This window comes from Opisthocomus hoazin, chromosome 3 (assembly GCF_030867145.1).
Source record: "Opisthocomus hoazin isolate bOpiHoa1 chromosome 3, bOpiHoa1.hap1, whole genome shotgun sequence".
NCBI lineage: Eukaryota > Metazoa > Chordata > Aves > Opisthocomiformes > Opisthocomidae > Opisthocomus > Opisthocomus hoazin.
The window spans coordinates 108,225-125,966 of NC_134416.1; the positions used below are offsets into that span (position 1 = coordinate 108,225).

Consider the following 17,742-nt stretch of genomic DNA (forward strand, 5'->3'; position numbering starts at 1 on the left):
CCCCGCGCTCACCTTCTCCCTCGCTGCAGCCGCAACCCGGCTACGGCTCCGCTCCTCCCTCGGCTCGCACCGGCCCCTCCACAGCCACCCGGGCCACGGCAGCACCGGGCCCTCCACCGGCAGAGGGAGGGGCCGTCGCCATGAGCCCCGCTGCCCGCACCTGGGGCTCCTCCAGCCCCGGCCCACGGCTTGGAGCCCACGATGCCGTCATTGGGCAAACACAAAGACTCTCTGAAGCCGTTTGGGCATTTCAGCAAGCAGGCAGGCGTTCTTTATTGCAGCGCCGGACACACGGGGCACGGCTCCTCTCAGCGCGCACAGCACCTGCGCCACTCGAGCGGCAGTACCGAACTTTGCTCACCGGGTGGCAGCAGCGAGCGCTTGACACGGCGCACCGCGCATTGGCGCCTCCCGAGCCGCAGTACTGAACTTTGGTCACCGGGTGGCAGCAGCGAGCTCTTGGACTCGGCGCCACCGCGCATTGGCGCCACCCGAGCCGCAGTACCGCACTTTGCTCACCGGGTGGCAGCAGCGAGCCCCGCGGCACGCGCTCTCCAGGCGCGGCCGCACCGCTTTCCGGGGACCGGGCGCAGCGGGAAGGATGCAGAAACACACGGAACCGGCCACAGAACTACCCTTCGTCCCGCGCAGCGGGGGCTGTGGCGGGACCAAGGACGACGCTTCGCCGCACATGCCCGAGAGCACTGCGGCTGCCCGCCAGCCGGGTCCCTGAAAACGACACCTCCCGGCATGCCCTGGCCAGCGCGGCTCGGCCGCCCGGCAGCCCGAAGACTACACCTCCCGGCATGCCCCGGGGAGCAGCGCGGCCGACCGCGCGCCCCGCGCCCCAGCACTACAGTTCCCAGCACGCCGCGGGAGCTGCGGGCCTCGGCTTGCGGGGTCACCGTGCCCGAAACGGAGCCGGACCCCCGCCGGCTCCTCGCCTCCCACACGGACCCCGCTCGGCAGGTATCCCCACCCGCCTCCCGGAGGCTTTCCCCGGGACCCGCCGCTCCATCGGCCGCCCCGCCCACCCCACGCTCACCTTCTCCCTCGCTGCAGCCGCAGCCCGGCCACGGCTCCGCTCCTCCCTCGGCTCGCACCGGCGCCTCCACGGCCACCCGGGCCACGGCAGCACCGGGCCCTCCACCGGCAGAGGGAGGGGCCGTCGCCGTCAGCCCCGCTGCCCGCACCCGGGGCTCCCCCGGCCCCGGCCCACGGCTGGAGCCCGGCAGGAACAGGGGGCCGTCGCCCCAGCCCCACAGCCAGTCCCCTCCTCCCCTGGCCTCTGGTGCAGCCCCTCGTCCCGTGCAAACCAAGCACAAACGCAGCCGCGAGGGCAAAAGGGACCGCAGGTCTTTATTCAGTCACGCACCCAGCCAGTCCCGGGAGCCGCTCTGCGCTGGGGCTCGGGGCCCCCGACGCTCCCTCTGCCCCTCCGACACCTCGGCACTCCTTCCCGCAGCTGCGCCCGTTGCTCCAGCGGGGAACAGTCGGTCAGTCGGCTCCAGGAGCGACGCGCTGCTCGGCAGAGGCTGCCAAAAATGAGGAGCAGGGTGCAGGCCACTACAAGAGAGGAGAAAAGTGACAGATGGCTGGACAGCGGCGGTGTAACGAGAAAGCACGAAGCAGGGAAAGGGACAGCGAGGACCCGGACTGAGACAGACGGGGAAAGACTAAAAAAAAAGCTACAAAAACAGGGCAGAGAGGGTGGAATGAGACAACATGGACGGGGAGCCGGGACCGCAAACGACGGAGGGAAGGGGCGAGGGCGGGCAGGACAGCACGAAACAAACCACATAGCTACACGCTACAGGGAAAAGAGGGAAGACTTAAGAAGTAGGGAGCGGGAGCTGAACAAAAGAGAGCCAGAGAGCAAAAAGCCCAAGAGCAATGTGTACAGAAAGAAAGGGGGGGATTCTAAAACAGGGTCATGAGGGAGACAGACACAAGTAAGAAGGACAAAGGACAAAAGCAACAGGCTACGAGGTGGAGAGGGAAGAGTCGATGAATAAGGACAGAGCGCTGGCCAGAGCGAGACCGAGAAAGGCAAAAGATGGCACGGGTGACAGGGCAGAGAGGGAGGAATTTAAAAACCAGGCACAGGGAGTTGGACAGAGGGAAAGGCAGAAATAAAAGGAGAAGAAGTGACGGGGCACGGGGCAGAGAGGGAGGAATGGATAAAGAGCAACAGGGGACCGGACAGAGCACAGTGGAGAATGGAAAAAAAGGAAAAAGCACGCTCCAGGCAAGACGGAGGGATTGAAGAACAGCGACCAGGAGCTGGACAGCGAGACACAGAGGAAGACCAAAAAACCAACGAAACAAAACCAGTGATGGGCTACAAGATGGGCTGGGGGAAACCAAAAACAGCGCCAGGGAGCTGGACACAGAGAGATGGAGACAGACAGACCAATAGCGTGGGGCTACAGGGGGCAGAGGGACGAATTAAACACTGAGGACGGGGAGCCACACAGAGAGAGATGGGGATCGCAGAGAACAGCGGTGGGTGCAGGAAGAAGAGGCAGGAGTTAATAAATGGGGACAAGGAGCCTCACAGGGAGGGACCGAGAAAGGCAAACACAGCAGCAGGGCACAGGGCAGAGAGGAAGAACTAAAAAACGGGGGCAGTGAGACACACGTAGAGAGATGGAGAAAAGAAAAAAGCAATGGGTGATGTGGCAGAGAGGGAGGACTTAAAAAACAGGCACGGCAAGCAAGAAAGACTGAAGGGGGGGGGAGGGGCAGGGCTGAATCCAACAGGCAACAGGACGGAGAGGGAGGACTTAGAAGTGAGGGACGAGGAGCTGGGAAGACAGAGAGGTGGAGAAAGAAACAGAGTCACAACACGCTACAGTGCCAAGAAGGAAGAAGCTGAACAACAGGGACAGGGAGCCAGACAAAGAGAGCTAGAGAAAGAAAAAATACCAACGGGCTACAGGACAGAGAGGGAGGAATGAAACAAAAGGGATCCGGCGCCAGGCAGTCAGAGCGGGAGGAAGAAAAAATAGCCAGGGGCAGTAAGGCAGAGAGAGAAGGCGGCAAAAACAGCGATCTGGACCAGAGAGATGACAAAAGACAAGGCTATAGGGAGGAGAGGGAGGAATGCAAAGACAGGGACGAGGCGCCAGATGCGGAGCAAGGCATACGGGAAGTACAGTGACAGCTAGAGAGCAGAGAGGGAGGAATTAAAACACAGGGATAGGGAGCCGGGGAGGGAGCTGGAAAAAGGGGCGGGGGAGGGGAGACGAAGAGGAATTAAAAAATTGGGATCCAGAGCCCGAGAAAGAAGTAAAATTGCCACAGGCTAAAGGGCCCAGAAGGAAGAAATTGAAACCCAGGGAGCAGAAGCCAGCCAGAGAGAGACGCAGAAAGGAAAAACCACGGTGGACTCCCAGACGGAGAGGGAGGAATTTCAAAAAGGAAGGCAGCGGGAGCCATGCAGAGAGAGACAGAAAAAGGGAAGATAGCAACGGGCCACAGGGCAGCGAGGGAAGAATTGAAAAGCAGGGACAGGAAGCCGGACAGAGCGCAATGGCGAAAGAAATGGCCGGGGGGGAAACACACCACCAACCACCTGCGACAGGCTACAGGGCTAGCCCAAGCTGGCCAGTGGAAATACTCCGTACCACAGACGTCACGCGCAGCTTAGGAATGGGGACTGGCTGCGGGGCAGGCATCGGCTCTTCTCGTTGCCGCGAGTTGGAACCCGCTCTCGTCCGGGAGGTCAAACTATTTTGGAATTTAGCGAAACTTGCGATTTCCGGGTTCCGCAATCGCTGCTCGGGGACTGCCTGTGCACCGGTCATCGGGTGGTGAGAGAAACTGTACTGCGTATAGTTTGGTTCGCATGTGCGTTGTTGCCATTATTGTTATTATCATCGTTATTAGCATTACCAGCAGTATTTCCTTTGTTGCCTTACTAAACTGTCTTTATCTCAAGCGACAAGTTTTACCTTTGGTCCATGTCTCCTCCGCGTCCCGCTGGGGAGGGAACGGGGCGGGGGTGGGGGCTGTGAGCGAGCGGCTCTCTAGTGCTTAGTTGCCGGCTGCCGGGTTAAACCACGACAGACAGAGAGGGAGGGATTAAAACAAACAGGACTGGGAGCAATCTACAGAGAGACGTCCGGGAACGAAAGTGTAAACAGCACCGCGTACGTGGCAGAGAGGGAGGAACTCAACAAAAATAATAAGTAAAGACAGGGAGCCGGACAGAGCGACACAGAGACAGAGAAAACAGCAACGGGCTACAAGACAGAGAGGGAGGGATTAAAAAATCCTGGCAGGGAGCCGGACCGGGAGAGACGGCAAAAGAAACGAAATCGCACCGTGGCACAGGGCCGAGGAGGACAAAATTGAAAACCAGGGCCTGGGAACTGGAAAGAGAGAGCCAGAGAATGAAAGAACTCCTGACGGGCTCTAGGGCAGAGACAGGAGGAGTGAAAAAACAGGGGCGGGGAGACAGAGAGAGAGAAATAAGAGGGGGGGAAAGCAACAGGCCACAGGCTCCAGAGGGAGGAAGTGCGAAAGAGGGGCTGGGAGCCGCACAGGGAGAGGGTGGAGAAACAGACCTGCAGAAGTGACAGGCTACGGGGCAGAGAGGGAGGAACTTAAAAAAATCAGGACCTTGAGCCAGACCGAGAGAGACGGAGAAAATAAAAATGGCGACGGGTAACAGGGCAGAGAGGGAGGACCTAAAAGATGGGGACAGGGAGCTGGTCAGACAGAGATGGAGAAAGCAGGTACACGGGACAAGGGAGGGGGTTGGGGGAGGCAGGGAGAAAAAAAAAGAACAAAAATCACAGCAGTGTGGGAAAGAGAGGGATCCAGGGGAAAGCCTGGATGCAGAAGAGGGGCGACGGGGCCCCGAGGGCCCGGCACTCACCGCAGCTCTCGCTCTCGGCGCTGCCGGGAGACTCTGCCGCTTCAGACGCTTCTCTCTCCTGCTCTCCTCCACTCCTCTTCCGTACCTCCGGTCGCTTGGCTGTCCCCCACCTAAGAGAAAACGTCCATGTCTCGCAGCTCTCACGAGACGAGGCTCCCTAGGCACGTAGCCTCGCTTGCTCGCGCACTACGCGCAGGAACAGGACAGAGGGAAAGAGAGAGAGACAGAGAGAGAATGACGAGCGGGCAGCAGAACTGACGGATCGAGAGAGAAACTGAATCAGGGGAATAAAGAACGCTGGAGGGAGACACAAGTAGAGGGAACAAGACAGATGGACGGGGGCAGGAGACACACAGATCAGGCCAAGGAGGTGGAGAAAGTAAAATCAGTGATGGGCTAGAAAAAAGGCCAAGGAGCAGGACAGAGGAGAATAACGGGACAGCAAGCTGGACACGGGCATATGGCGAGAAACAAAGGGACAGGCAGCAGTATGGAGATACACAGACAAAGAGTTACGGGGAGGATGGAGGACAGAGAGAAGAGAAAAGGGACAGGGAGGGGGCACAGATGGAGAAAGAAACACTGCCCAGAGAGAGAGGAAGAAAGCGACAGGACAGAGGCAGAGAGGTAGAGAAAGGAAGAAAAAAGTAGCGACGAGTAGGAGGCCAGAAGGACAAGGAAAAGACAGGAGGAAGGACAGAGTGACAGAGAAAACAGGTGAGGGACAGGACGCCAGAAAGAAAGGTACTGTGAAAGAGAGAGCACGACAGGGAGCAGGACGCTGGGACAGACAGCAAACGAGAGCAACAGAGAGAACGGCAGCGAGGTGGAGCACGAGAGAAAACAGGGACTGAGAGCAAGACCGAGGGGTGAAGCAACAAATAATGGGGCTGGGGAGCAGGACAGCAGAAAAGAGACACAGAGAAGGGGGACACATAACACAACTCCAAATTGAGAAGGAGAAGAAGAGCACAGAGGGTCACAGACAAAAAGAGAGGGACGGCAGAAAGAGAAGAACAAGACGAGGGAGAAGGACTGAGGAGCAGAGAGAAAAAGGGTACAGGGAAAAGGACAGAGATGCAGAAAACAAGGAAAGACTGGAGCCAGAGCACAGGGCAAAACTGACAAGGACAGGGAGCGGGACAAAGGGACGGAGGAGGAAAAAACAGCGATGGGCCGCAGCACAGAGGAAGAGAGAGAAAAAGAGCAAGAAGAGCAAGGGAAGAAGAATGACAGAAGGGTGTTGACAGGGACACGTACAAAGGGGGCTCAGGGGACACACACATCGGAAGGGTAGAAAGGAAAGGGAGGGATGGGGAGCAAGACAGCGTGATAGAGCGAGACGGAGGAAGTGGAGTGCAAGGACACAGAAAAGCAGAGGTACTGGGAAGAGGAAAGAACGTCAGGGAGAGAAAGGCAAGGGTGGGGAGCAGGAGAGAGAGAGGTAGAGAATGAAAAAACAGCCATGGTCAGAAGAATAGAAATGCAGAGAATAAAAAATTACTTCCAGGCAGCAGGACAGAGGGACAGAGCAAGAGGAAAAAAAAAAAAACAACAGGGAGAAGGATGGGTAACACACAGCAGGACACTGCGAGAGTGAGAGGACAGAATACACAGAGCAAGGCAGAGGAATGAAGCGAGAAAAAAAAAAAAAAAAACAACCCAGCAAACAGAAAGGGAACTGGACAGAACTAGGCAGCAGGGCAGAGAGACGGAGAAAGAAAAAACAGGGACAGAGGGATAGAGAGGCAAAGAGAGGGATGGGGACCAGGACGGTGGGATACAAACAGGGAGTAGGACGCGAGATTGCAGAGAGAGTGAGGTCCAGGGAAGCGGAAAGAATGACAGAGAGAAAAAGGAGGGAGGGACGGGGAGCAGGGCAGAGAAACGGAGAGAGAAAATAAGCGATGGGGAGCAGGGCAGAGCACGAGGAAGAGGAAAATAAGACAAGGGAGAAGACTGAGGAGCTCAGAGAGAAAGAAAGGTCGAAAGAAAACACCAGAGAGGTAGAGAAATCAAGAAAAACAGGGACGAGGAGCCTTGCAGAGACGGAGCAAGAAAGCGTAGGGCCGGTGAGCGCGAAAGAGGGAGAGAGAGATGGGGGCAGGGGGAGGAGATGAAGAAGAAAGGAGAGACAAAGATGGCAACAAAGCACACGACACAGAGACAAAGAAAGGGTCAGATCTAGACAAAGAGACCCAGAAGGGGTGCGGTGGTGGTGGGGTGCCGGGGAGGGAACCCCAAAACAAACCAGCAAGGAGCTAGAGGACAGAGAGACAGAAGAAGAGAAGAAAGGACAAGGAAGCAGGACAGAGGAGGAGAGAAAGGCAAAAAGGGAGAGCCGGCTGGACAGGGAGGTCTAGCAAGAAACAACCAGACAGGCAGCAGGACAGAGAAACAGAAAAACCGGGGCACAGGAACCAGGACAGAGGGACGGCGAGAGGAAACAAGGGCCAGGGAGCAGGACAGCGGTGGAGAAAGAAGCACTGCGGCAGCAGGGTAGAAAGAGAAGGAAGAAAGGCCAGAAGAAGGATGGGGAATGATAGAGAAGGGAAAGCGAAGGACAAGGAGCAGGACAGATTGTCAGAGAAAGGGAGTGGGACAAGGTGATACTGAGAGAGAAAAAGGGGACAGGGAGGCAGGATAAAGAGAAAGACAGGCAAAAATAAGAGACAGGGGAGCAGGACAGAGATGGAGGGGGAAAAGCCTCAGTGGGCAGCAGGAGAGAGAGGCGGAGAAGGGAAACAGCACCGGGCTGAGGGACAGTGAGGGAGGAATTAAAAAAACAGACACAGGGAGCAGGACATAATGACAGAGAGAGAAAAGGGACAGAGAGCAGGACAGCATGGGCGGGCGGGGGGGGGAAGTGACCGTGACGGGCAGTGGGAGAGAGGTATGGAGACAGAAAAAAATACCGAGGAAGAGAGAAAGGAAAGAAGGGACAGCTATCTGCACAGGGGGATAGAGAAATAAAGGATGGGAGAGGGAATGGTGCAGAGAGAGAAAGGCAGAAAAAACAGCAAGAGGAAGCAGGGCACCAGGACAGCAAGAAGAGAAAGGAAAGGGACAGGAATCTGGACAGAGATGGGAAAAAAGCAGCGGGGACACACGAAAAGAGACAGAAAGAGAAGGGCATAAAAGGACAGATCAGGACAGCTGCAGGATGGAGATGCAGAACAAAACCTGGGAAGGTCAACCAGGGTGTGGGGGGAGTAGGTCAGAAAGCTGGAGAAAGGAAAAACACTGCTGTGGAGCAGCAGATGGGGATGGAGAAAGAGACAGAGAGTGGGGGAGCAGGGCAGAGAAACGGGAGAGAGAAAACAAGCGATGGGGAGCAGGGCAGAGCACTAGGAAGAGGAAAATAAGACAAGGGAGAAGACCGAGGAGCTCAGAGAGAAAGAAAGGTCGAAGGAAAATGCCAGAGAGGTAGAGAAATCAAGAAAAACAGGGACAAGGAGCCTTGCAGAGACGGAGCAAGAAAGCGTAGGGCCGGTGAGCGCGAAAGAGGGAGAGAGAGATGGGGGCAGGGGGAGGAGATGAAGAAGAAAGGAGAGACAAAGATGGCAACGGAGCGCAGGACACACAGACAGAGAGAGAAAAAGGACAGCGAACAGGAAAAAAGGGACCGAGAAACAAAGAAAGGGTCAGATCTAGACAAAGAGACCAAGAAGGGAGCGGGGGTGCAGGAAAACCCCAAAACAAACCAGCAAGGGGCTAGAGAACAGAGAGAGAGAGAAAGACAAGAAAGGGCCATGAAGCAGGACAGAGAAGGAGAGAAAGGCAAAAAAGGGAGAGCCGGCTGAACAGGGACGTATAGCAAGAAACTACCGGACAGGCAGCAGGACAGAGAAATAGAGACAGGGAGCCAGCTAGAGAAATTCTGGAGGGAGAAAAAGAGGGAGAGGGAGCAGGACACAAACACAGACAGAAGGCGGGAGGTACATGGAAAGGAAAAGAAAAAGAAAAAAAAAAAAAAATCACAGCAGCGTGGGAGAGAGAGGGATCCAGGGGACAGCTCGGGACGCAGAAGAGGGGCGACAGGGCCCCGAGGGCCCGGCACTCACCGCAGCTCTCGCTCTCGGCGCTGCCGGGAGACTCTGCCGCTTCAGACGCTTCTCTCTCCTGCTCTCCTCCCTTCCTCTTCCGTAACTCCGGTCGCTTGGCTGTCCTCTACCTAAGAAAAAACACGCATGTCCCGCAGCTCTGACGAGACGAGGCTCCCTAGCCACGGAGCCTCGCTCGCGCGCTCCACAACCGTACCATGCTGCTGCTGGTGACACATACAGACCCTGCGGGGCACGCTGGCGGCCTGGCCTGCTGCGGGCTACCGAGAGGGAGCCTTCCTCACCCGCAGAGGCAGGCTCTCTCCTGCCTGCAGCGCCAGGCAGCTGCCAGCCTGGTGGCCTTCCATTTCTTCTTCAGCCTTCTCGGGACTCTCCAGCTTCAGCCACGCCAGCTCCTGTCCGCAGCCACTCAGCGCTCCGCCTCTCCCTTTTCGCCACCAGGAGAGCGAGGCCCGGCACACGCAGCCCACACAAGCCTGGAGCGGGCGCAGCCAACGGCATCCCCAGGGCAGGAACGGACAAACGCGTCCTCAGCGCGGCCCCTGCCACACAGAAAGAAGCAGCGGCGACCGCGTTAAGGGAGACTGAGGCACGCTCGAGGGCCAGCGTGCCGCCCGCACCACGGGCCTTGGGAGAGGCCGGGGGCTCCGGGACAGGCTTCAGGGGACGTGCTGGAGCTGGCGGCGGCTGCGCGGGGCGAGCGGGGCCGGGGGAGCGCTGCCGAGCTGCGGGGGGTGCCCGCCTCCTTCCCCTCTTCCCTTCCATCACCTCCCGCCTCTGGCCCCGGGGCTGCCCGCACCCGGCTCGCCTCCAGCGCACCAGCAGCCCGCCGCAGCGGGCGGCTCGAAGCTTCCCGTCCCACCACCCTCGGGCAGCCACCATGCACCCCCGCACCCGCCGGAGGGGAGCCCGCGCCTCACCGCTGGCCTCTCTGCTCCCCCGCCGCCCTAGCACCCGCCACCCGGCCGCCGCCATGCCGCTCAGCCGCACCGCGCATGCGCCACGCGCCGACGGCGCGCCGGCGGGGCCAGTCCCTGCGCGGAGCGCCGGGCTGCAGTACCGCATTGCGGCCAGAGGGCGGCGACAGCGGGTACGGCGCGGCGCCGCCGCCCGGCTCCGGCTCCGGCTCCGGCTCCGGCACCGGGCAGCCCGCGCCGCCGCCACGGGGCGGCACCCCCGCACGGCTCCGGGCAGCGCCCTGCCGCGCGCCTCCCCCTCCGGGCAGCCCCCGACTCGCGGCTCCGACACGGCGCCGCACCCCCGCCGCTCCTTGCCCCCGACACGGATCCCGCCCTCCCGGGGGCTTTTCCCCGGGACCCGCCGCTCCATCCACCCCTTCCCACACCCCGCGCTCACCTTCTCCCTCGCTGCAGCCGCAACCCGGCTACGGCTCCGCTCCTCCCTCGGCTCGCACCGGCCCCTCCACAGCCACCCGGGCCACGGCAGCACCGGGCCCTCCACCGGCAGAGGGAGGGGCCGTCGCCATGAGCCCCGCTGCCCGCACCTGGGGCTCCTCCAGCCCCGGCCCACGGCTTGGAGCCCACGATGCCGTCATTGGGCAAACACAAAGACTCTCTGAAGCCGTTTGGGCATTTCAGCAAGCAGGCAGGCGTTCTTTATTGCAGCGCCGGACACACGGGGCACGGCTCCTCTCAGCGCGCACAGCACCTGCGCCACTCGAGCGGCAGTACCGAACTTTGCTCACCGGGTGGCAGCAGCGAGCGCTTGACACGGCGCACCGCGCATTGGCGCCTCCCGAGCCGCAGTACTGAACTTTGGTCACCGGGTGGCAGCAGCGAGCTCTTGGACTCGGCGCCACCGCGCATTGGCGCCACCCGAGCCGCAGTACCGCACTTTGCTCACCGGGTGGCAGCAGCGAGCCCCGCGGCACGCGCTCTCCAGGCGCGGCCGCACCGCTTTCCGGGGACCGGGCGCAGCGGGAAGGATGCAGAAACACACGGAACCGGCCACAGAACTACCCTTCGTCCCGCGCAGCGGGGGCTGTGGCGGGACCAAGGACGACGCTTCGCCGCACATGCCCGAGAGCACTGCGGCTGCCCGCCAGCCGGGTCCCTGAAAACGACACCTCCCGGCATGCCCTGGCCAGCGCGGCTCGGCCGCCCGGCAGCCCGAAGACTACACCTCCCGGCATGCCCCGGGGAGCAGCGCGGCCGACCGCGCGCCCCGCGCCCCAGCACTACAGTTCCCAGCACGCCGCGGGAGCTGCGGGCCTCGGCTTGCGGGGTCACCGTGCCCGAAACGGAGCCGGACCCCCGCCGGCTCCTCGCCTCCCACACGGACCCCGCTCGGCAGGTATCCCCGCCCGCCTCCCGGAGGCTTTCCCCGGGACCCGCCGCTCCATCGGCCGCCCCGCCCACCCCACGCTCACCTTCTCCCTCGCTGCAGCCGCAGCCCGGCCACGGCTCCGCTCCTCCCTCGGCTCGCACCGGCGCCTCCACGGCCACCCGGGCCACGGCAGCACCGGGCCCTCCACCGGCAGAGGGAGGGGCCGTCGCCGTCAGCCCCGCTGCCCGCACCCGGGGCTCCCCCGGCCCCGGCCCACGGCTGGAGCCCGGCAGGAACAGGGGGCCGTCGCCCCAGCCCCACAGCCCGTCCCCTCCTCCCCTGGCCTCTGGTGCAGCCCCTCGTCCCGTGCAAACCAAGCACAAACGCAGCCGCGAGGGCAAAAGGGACCGCAGGTCTTTATTCAGTCACGCACCCAGCCAGTCCCAGGAGCCGCTCTGCGCCGGGGCTCGGGGCCCCCGACGCTCCCTCTGCCCCTCCGACACCTCGGCAGTCCTTCCCACAGCTGCGCCCGTTGCTCCAGCGGGGAACAGTCGGTCAGTCGGCTCCAGGAGCGACGCGCTGCTCGGCAGAGGCTGCCAAAAATGAGGAGCAGGGTGCAGGCCACTACAAGAGAGGAGAAGTGACAGATGGCTGGACAGCGGCGGTGTAACGAGAAAGCACGAAGCAGGGAAAGGGACAGCGAGGACCCGGACTGAGACAGACGGGGAAAGACTAAAAAAAAAGCTACAAAAACAGGGCAGAGAGGGTGGAATGAGACAACCTGGACGGGGAGCCGGGACCGCAAACGACGGAGGGAAGGGGCGAGGGCGGGCAGGACAGCACGAAACAAACCACATAGCTACACGCTACAGGGAAAAGAGGGAAGACTTAAGAAGTAGGGAGCGGGAGCTGAACAAAAGAGAGCCAGAGAGCAAAAAGCCCAAGAGCAATGTGTACAGAAAGAAAGGGGGGGATTCTAAAACAGGGTCATGAGGGAGACAGACACAAGTAAGAAGGACAAAGGACAAAAGCAACAGGCTACGAGGTGGAGAGGGAAGAGTCGATGAATAAGGACAGAGCGCTGGCCAGAGCGAGACCGAGAAAGGCAAAAGATGGCACGGGTGACAGGGCAGAGAGGGAGGAATTTAAAAACCAGGCACAGGGAGTTGGACAGAGGGAAAGGCAGAAATAAAAGGAGAAGAAGTGACGGGGCACGGGGCAGAGAGGGAGGAATGGATAAAGAGCAACAGGGGACCGGACAGAGCACAGTGGAGAATGGAAAAAAAGGAAAAAGCACGCTCCAGGCAAGACGGAGGGATTGAAGAACAGCGACCAGGAGCTGGACAGCGAGACACAGAGGAAGACCAAAAAACCAACGAAACAAAACCAGTGATGGGCTACAAGATGGGCTGGGGGAAACCAAAAACAGCGCCAGGGAGCTGGACACAGAGAGATGGAGACAGACAGACCAATAGCGTGGGGCTACAGGGGGCAGAGGGACGAATTAAACACTGAGGACGGGGAGCCACACAGAGAGAGATGGGGATCGCAGAGAACAGCGGTGGGTGCAGGAAGAAGAGGCAGGAGTTAATAAATGGGGACAGGGAGCCTCACAGGGAGGGACCGAGAAAGGCAAACACAGCAGCAGGGCACAGGGCAGAGAGGAAGAACTAAAAAACGGGGGCAGTGAGACACACGTAGAGAGATGGAGAAAAGAAAAAAGCAATGGGTGATGTGGCAGAGAGGGAGGACTTAAAAAACAGGCACGGCAAGCAAGAAAGAGTGAAGGGGGGGGGAGGGGCAGGGCTGAATCCAACAGGCAACAGGACGGAGAGGGAGGACTTAGAAGTGAGGGACGAGGAGCTGGGAAGACAGAGAGGTGGAGAAAGAAACAGAGTCACAACACGCTACAGTGCCAAGAAGGAAGAAGCTGAACAACAGGGACAGGGAGCCAGACAAAGAGAGCTAGAGAAAGAAAAAATACCGACGGGCTACAGGACAGAGAGGGAGGAATGAAACAAAAGGGATCCGGCGCCAGGCAGTCAGAGCGGGAGGAAGAAAAAATAGCCAGGGGCAGTAAGGCAGAGAGAGAAGGCGGCAAAAACAGCGATCTGGACCAGAGAGATGACAAAAGACAAGGCTATAGGGAGGAGAGGGAGGAATGCAAAGACAGGGACGAGGCGCCAGATGCGGAGCAAGGCATACGGGAAGTACAGCGACAGCTAGAGAGCAGAGAGGGAGGAATTAAAACACAGGGATAGGGAGCCGGGGAGGGAGCTGGAAAAAGGGGCGGGGGAGGGGAGACGAGGAGGAATTAAAAAATTGGGATCCAGAGCCCGAGAAAGAAGTAAAATTGCCACAGGCTAAAGGGCCCAGAAGGAAGAAATTGAAACCCAGGGAGCAGAAGCCAGCCAGAGAGAGACGCAGAAAGGAAAAACCACGGTGGGCTCCCAGACGGAGAGGGAGGAATTTCAAAAAGGAAGGCAGCGGGAGCCATGCAGAGAGAGACAGAAAAAGGGAAGATAGCAACGGGCCACAGGGCAGCGAGGGAAGAATTGAAAAGCAGGGACAGGAAGCCGGACAGAGCGCAATGGCGAAAGAAATGGCCGGGGGGGAAACACACCACCAACCACCTGCGACAGGCTACAGGGCTAGCCCAAGCTGGCCAGTGGAAATACTCCGTACCACAGACGTCACGCGCAGCTTAGGAATGGGGACTGGCTGCGGGGCAGGCATCGGCTCTTCTCGTTGCCGCGAGTTGGAACCCGCTCTCGTCCGGGAGGTCAAACTATTTTGGAATTTAGCGAAACTTGCGATTTCCGGGTTCCGCAATCGCTGCTCGGGGACTGCCTGTGCACCGGTCATCGGGTGGTGAGAGAAACTGTACTGCGTATAGTTTGGTTCGCATGTGCGTTGTTGCCATTATTGTTATTATCATCGTTATTAGCATTACCAGCAGTATTTCCTTTGTTGCCTTACTAAACTGTCTTTATCTCAAGCGACAAGTTTTACCTGTGGTCCATGTCTCCTCCGCGTCCCGCTGGGGAGGGAACGGGGCGGGGGTGGGGGCTGTGAGCGAGCGGCTCTCTAGTGCTTAGTTGCCGGCTGCCGGGTTAAACCACGACAGACAGAGAGGGAGGGATTAAAACAAACAGGACTGGGAGCAATCTACAGAGAGACGTCCGGGAACGAAAGTGTAAACAGCACCGCGTACGTGGCAGAGAGGGAGGAACTCAACAAAAATAATAAGTAAAGACAGGGAGCCGGACAGAGGGACACAGAGACAGAGAAAACAGCAACGGGCTACAAGACAGAGAGGGAGGGATTAAAAAATCCTGGCAGGGAGCCGGACCGGGAGAGACGGCAAAAGAAACGAAATCGCACCGTGGCACAGGGCCGAGGAGGACAAAATTGAAAACCAGGGCCTGGGAACTGGAAAGAGAGAGCCAGAGAATGAAAGAACTCCTGACGGGCTCTAGGGCAGAGACAGGAGGAGTGAAAAAACAGGGGCGGGGAGACAGAGAGAGAGAAATAAGAGGGGGGGAAAGCAACAGGCCACAGGCTCCAGAGGGAGGAAGTGCGAAAGAGGGGCTGGGAGCCGCACAGGGAGAGGGTGGAGAAACAGACCTGCAGAAGTGACAGGCTACGGGGCAGAGAGGGAGGAACTTAAAAAAATCAGGACCTTGAGCCAGACCGAGAGAGACAGAGAAAATAAAAATGGCGACGGGTAACAGGGCAGAGAGGGAGGACCTAAAAGATGGGGACAGGGAGCTGGTCAGATAGAGATGGAGAAAGCAGGTACACGGGAGAAGGGAGGGGGTTGGGGGAGGCAGGGAGAAAAAAAAAGAACAAAAATCACAGCAGTGTGGGAAAGAGAGGGATCCAGGGGAAAGCCTGGATGCAGAAGAGGGGCGACGGGGCCCCGAGGGCCCGGCACTCACCGCAGCTCTCGCTCTCGGCGCTGCCGGGAGACTCTGCCGCTTCAGACACTTCTCTCTCCTGCTCTCCTCCACTCCTCTTCCGTACCTCCGGTCGCTTGGCTGTCCCCCACCTAAGAGAAAACGTCCATGTCTCGCAGCTCTTACGAGACGAGGCTCCCTAGGCACGTAGCCTCGCTTGCTCGCGCACTACGCGCAGGAACAGGACAGAGGGAAAGAGAGAGAGACAGAGAGAGAATGACGAGCGGGCAGCAGAACTGACGGATCGAGAGAGAAACTGAATCAGGGGAATAAAGAACGCTGGAGGGAGACACAAGTAGAGGGAACAAGCCAGATGGACGGGGGCAGGAGACACACAGATCAGGCCAAGGAGGTGGAGAAAGTAAAATCAGTGATGGGCTAGAAAAAAGGCCAAGGAGCAGGACAGAGGAGAATAACGGGACAGCAAGCTGGACACGGGCATATAGCGAGAAACAAAGGGACAGGCAGCAGTATGGAGATACACAGACAAAGAGTTACGGGGAGGATGGAGGACAGAGAGAAGAAGAGAAAAGGGACAGGGAGGGGGCACAGATGGAGAAAGAAACACTGCCCAGAGAGAGAGGAAGAAAGCGACAGGACAGAGGCAGAGAGGTAGAGAAAGGAAGAAAAAAGTAGCGACGAGTAGGAGGCCAGAAGGACAAGGAAAAGACAGGAGGAAGGACAGAGTGACAGAGAAAACAGGTGAGGGACAGGACGCCAGAAAGAAAGGTACTGTGAAAGAGAGAGCACGACAGGGAGCAGGACGCTGGGACAGACAGCAAACGAGAGCAACAGAGAGAACGGCAGCGAGGCGGAGCACGAGAGAAAACAGGGACTGAGAGCAAGACCGAGGGGTGAAGCAACAAATAATGGGGCTGGGGAGCAGGACAGCAGAAAAGAGACACAGAGAAGGGGGACACATAACACAACTCCAAATTGAGAAGGAGAAGAAGAGCACAGAGGGTCACAGACAAAAAGAGAGGGATGGCAGAAAGAGAAAAAACAAGACGAGGGAGAAGGACTGAGGAGCAGAGAGAAAAAGGGTACAGGGAAAAGGACAGAGATGCAGAAAACAAGGAAAGACTGGAGCCAGAGCACAGGGCAAAACTGACAAGGACAGGGAGCGGGACAAAGGGACGGAGGAGGAAAAAACAGCGATGGGCCGCAGCACAGAGGAAGAGAGAGAAAAAGAGCAAGAAGAGCAAGGGAAGAAGAATGACAGAAGGGTGTTGACAGGGACACGTACAAAGGGGGCTCGGGGGACACACACATCGGAAGGGTAGAAAGGAAAGGGAGGGATGGGGAGCAAGACAGCGTGATAGAGCAAGACGGAGGAAGTGGAGTGCAAGGACACAGAAAAGCAGAGGTACTGGGAAGAGGACAGAACGTCAGGGAGAGAAAGGCAAGGGTGGGGAGCAGGAGAGAGAGAGGTAGAGAATGAAAAAACAGCCATGGTCAGAAGAATAGAAATGCAGAGAATAAAAAATTACTTCCAGGCAGCAGGACAGAGGGACAGAGCAAGAGGAAAAAAAAAAAAACAACAGGGAGAAGGATGGGTAACACACAGCAGGACACTGCGAGAGTGAGAGGACAGAATACACAGAGCAAGGCAGAGGAATGAAGTGAGAAAAAAAAAAAAAAAACAACCCAGCAAACAGAAAGGGAACTGGACAGAACTAGGCAGCAGGGCAGAGAGATGGAGAAAGAAAAAACAGGGACAGAGGGACAGAGAGGCAAAGAGAGGGATGGGGACCAGGACGGTGGGATACAAACAGGGAGTAGGACGCGAGATTGCAGAGAGAGTGAGGTCCAGGGAAGCGGAAAGAATGACAGAGAGAAAAAGGAGGGAGGGACGGGGAGCAGGGCAGAGAAACGGAGAGAGAAAATAAGCGATGGGGAGCAGGGCAGAGCACGAGGAAGAGGAAAATAAGACAAGGGAGAAGACCGAGGAGCTCAGAGAGAAAGAAAGGTCGAAAGAAAACGCCAGAGAGGTAGAGAAATCAAGAAAAACAGGGACGAGGAGCCTTGCAGAGACGGAGCAAGAAAGCGTAGGGCCGGTGAGCGCGAAAGAGGGAGAGAGAGATGGGGGCAGGGGGAGGAGATGAAGAAGAAAGGAGAGACAAAGATGGCAACAAAGCACACGACACAGAGACAAAGAAAGGGTCAGATCTAGACAAAGAGACCCAGAAGGGGTGTGGTGGTGGTGGGGTGCCGGGGAGGGAACCCCAAAACAAACCAGCAAGGAGCTAGAGGACAGAGAGACAGAAGAAGAGAAGAAAGGACAAGGAAGCAGGACAGAGGAGGAGAGAAAGGCAAAAAGGGAGAGCCGGCTGGACAGGGATGTCTAGCAAGAAACAACCAGACAGGCAGCAGGACAGAGAAACAGAAAAACCAGGGCACAGGAACCAGGACAGAGGGACGGCGAGAGGAAACAAGGGCCAGGGAGCAGGACAGCGGTGGAGAAAGAAGCACTGCGGCAGCAGGGTAGAAAGAGAAGGAAGAAAGGCCAGAAGAAGGATGGGGAATGAGAGAGAAGGGAAAGCGAAGG

At 58.5% G+C, this 17,742-nt stretch overlaps 1 long non-coding RNA gene across 2 annotated transcripts; it reads right to left on the minus strand.

Moving 5' to 3' along the window:
- Positions 1–8,952: 8,952 nt before the first annotated feature.
- LOC142360793 (uncharacterized) lies at positions 8,953–10,653 on the minus strand. Of its 2 annotated transcripts, none has more exons than XR_012763355.1 (3): positions 10,306–10,653; positions 9,146–9,491; positions 8,953–9,059 (listed from the first exon to the last, which is right to left on the minus strand). It is a non-coding gene; the product is annotated as an uncharacterized LOC142360793 (long non-coding RNA). The 2 variants fall into 2 exon arrangements; XR_012763356.1 differs by lacking the exon at positions 10,306–10,653 and adding an exon at positions 9,870–9,935.
- Positions 10,654–17,742: the final 7,089 nt, after the last annotated feature.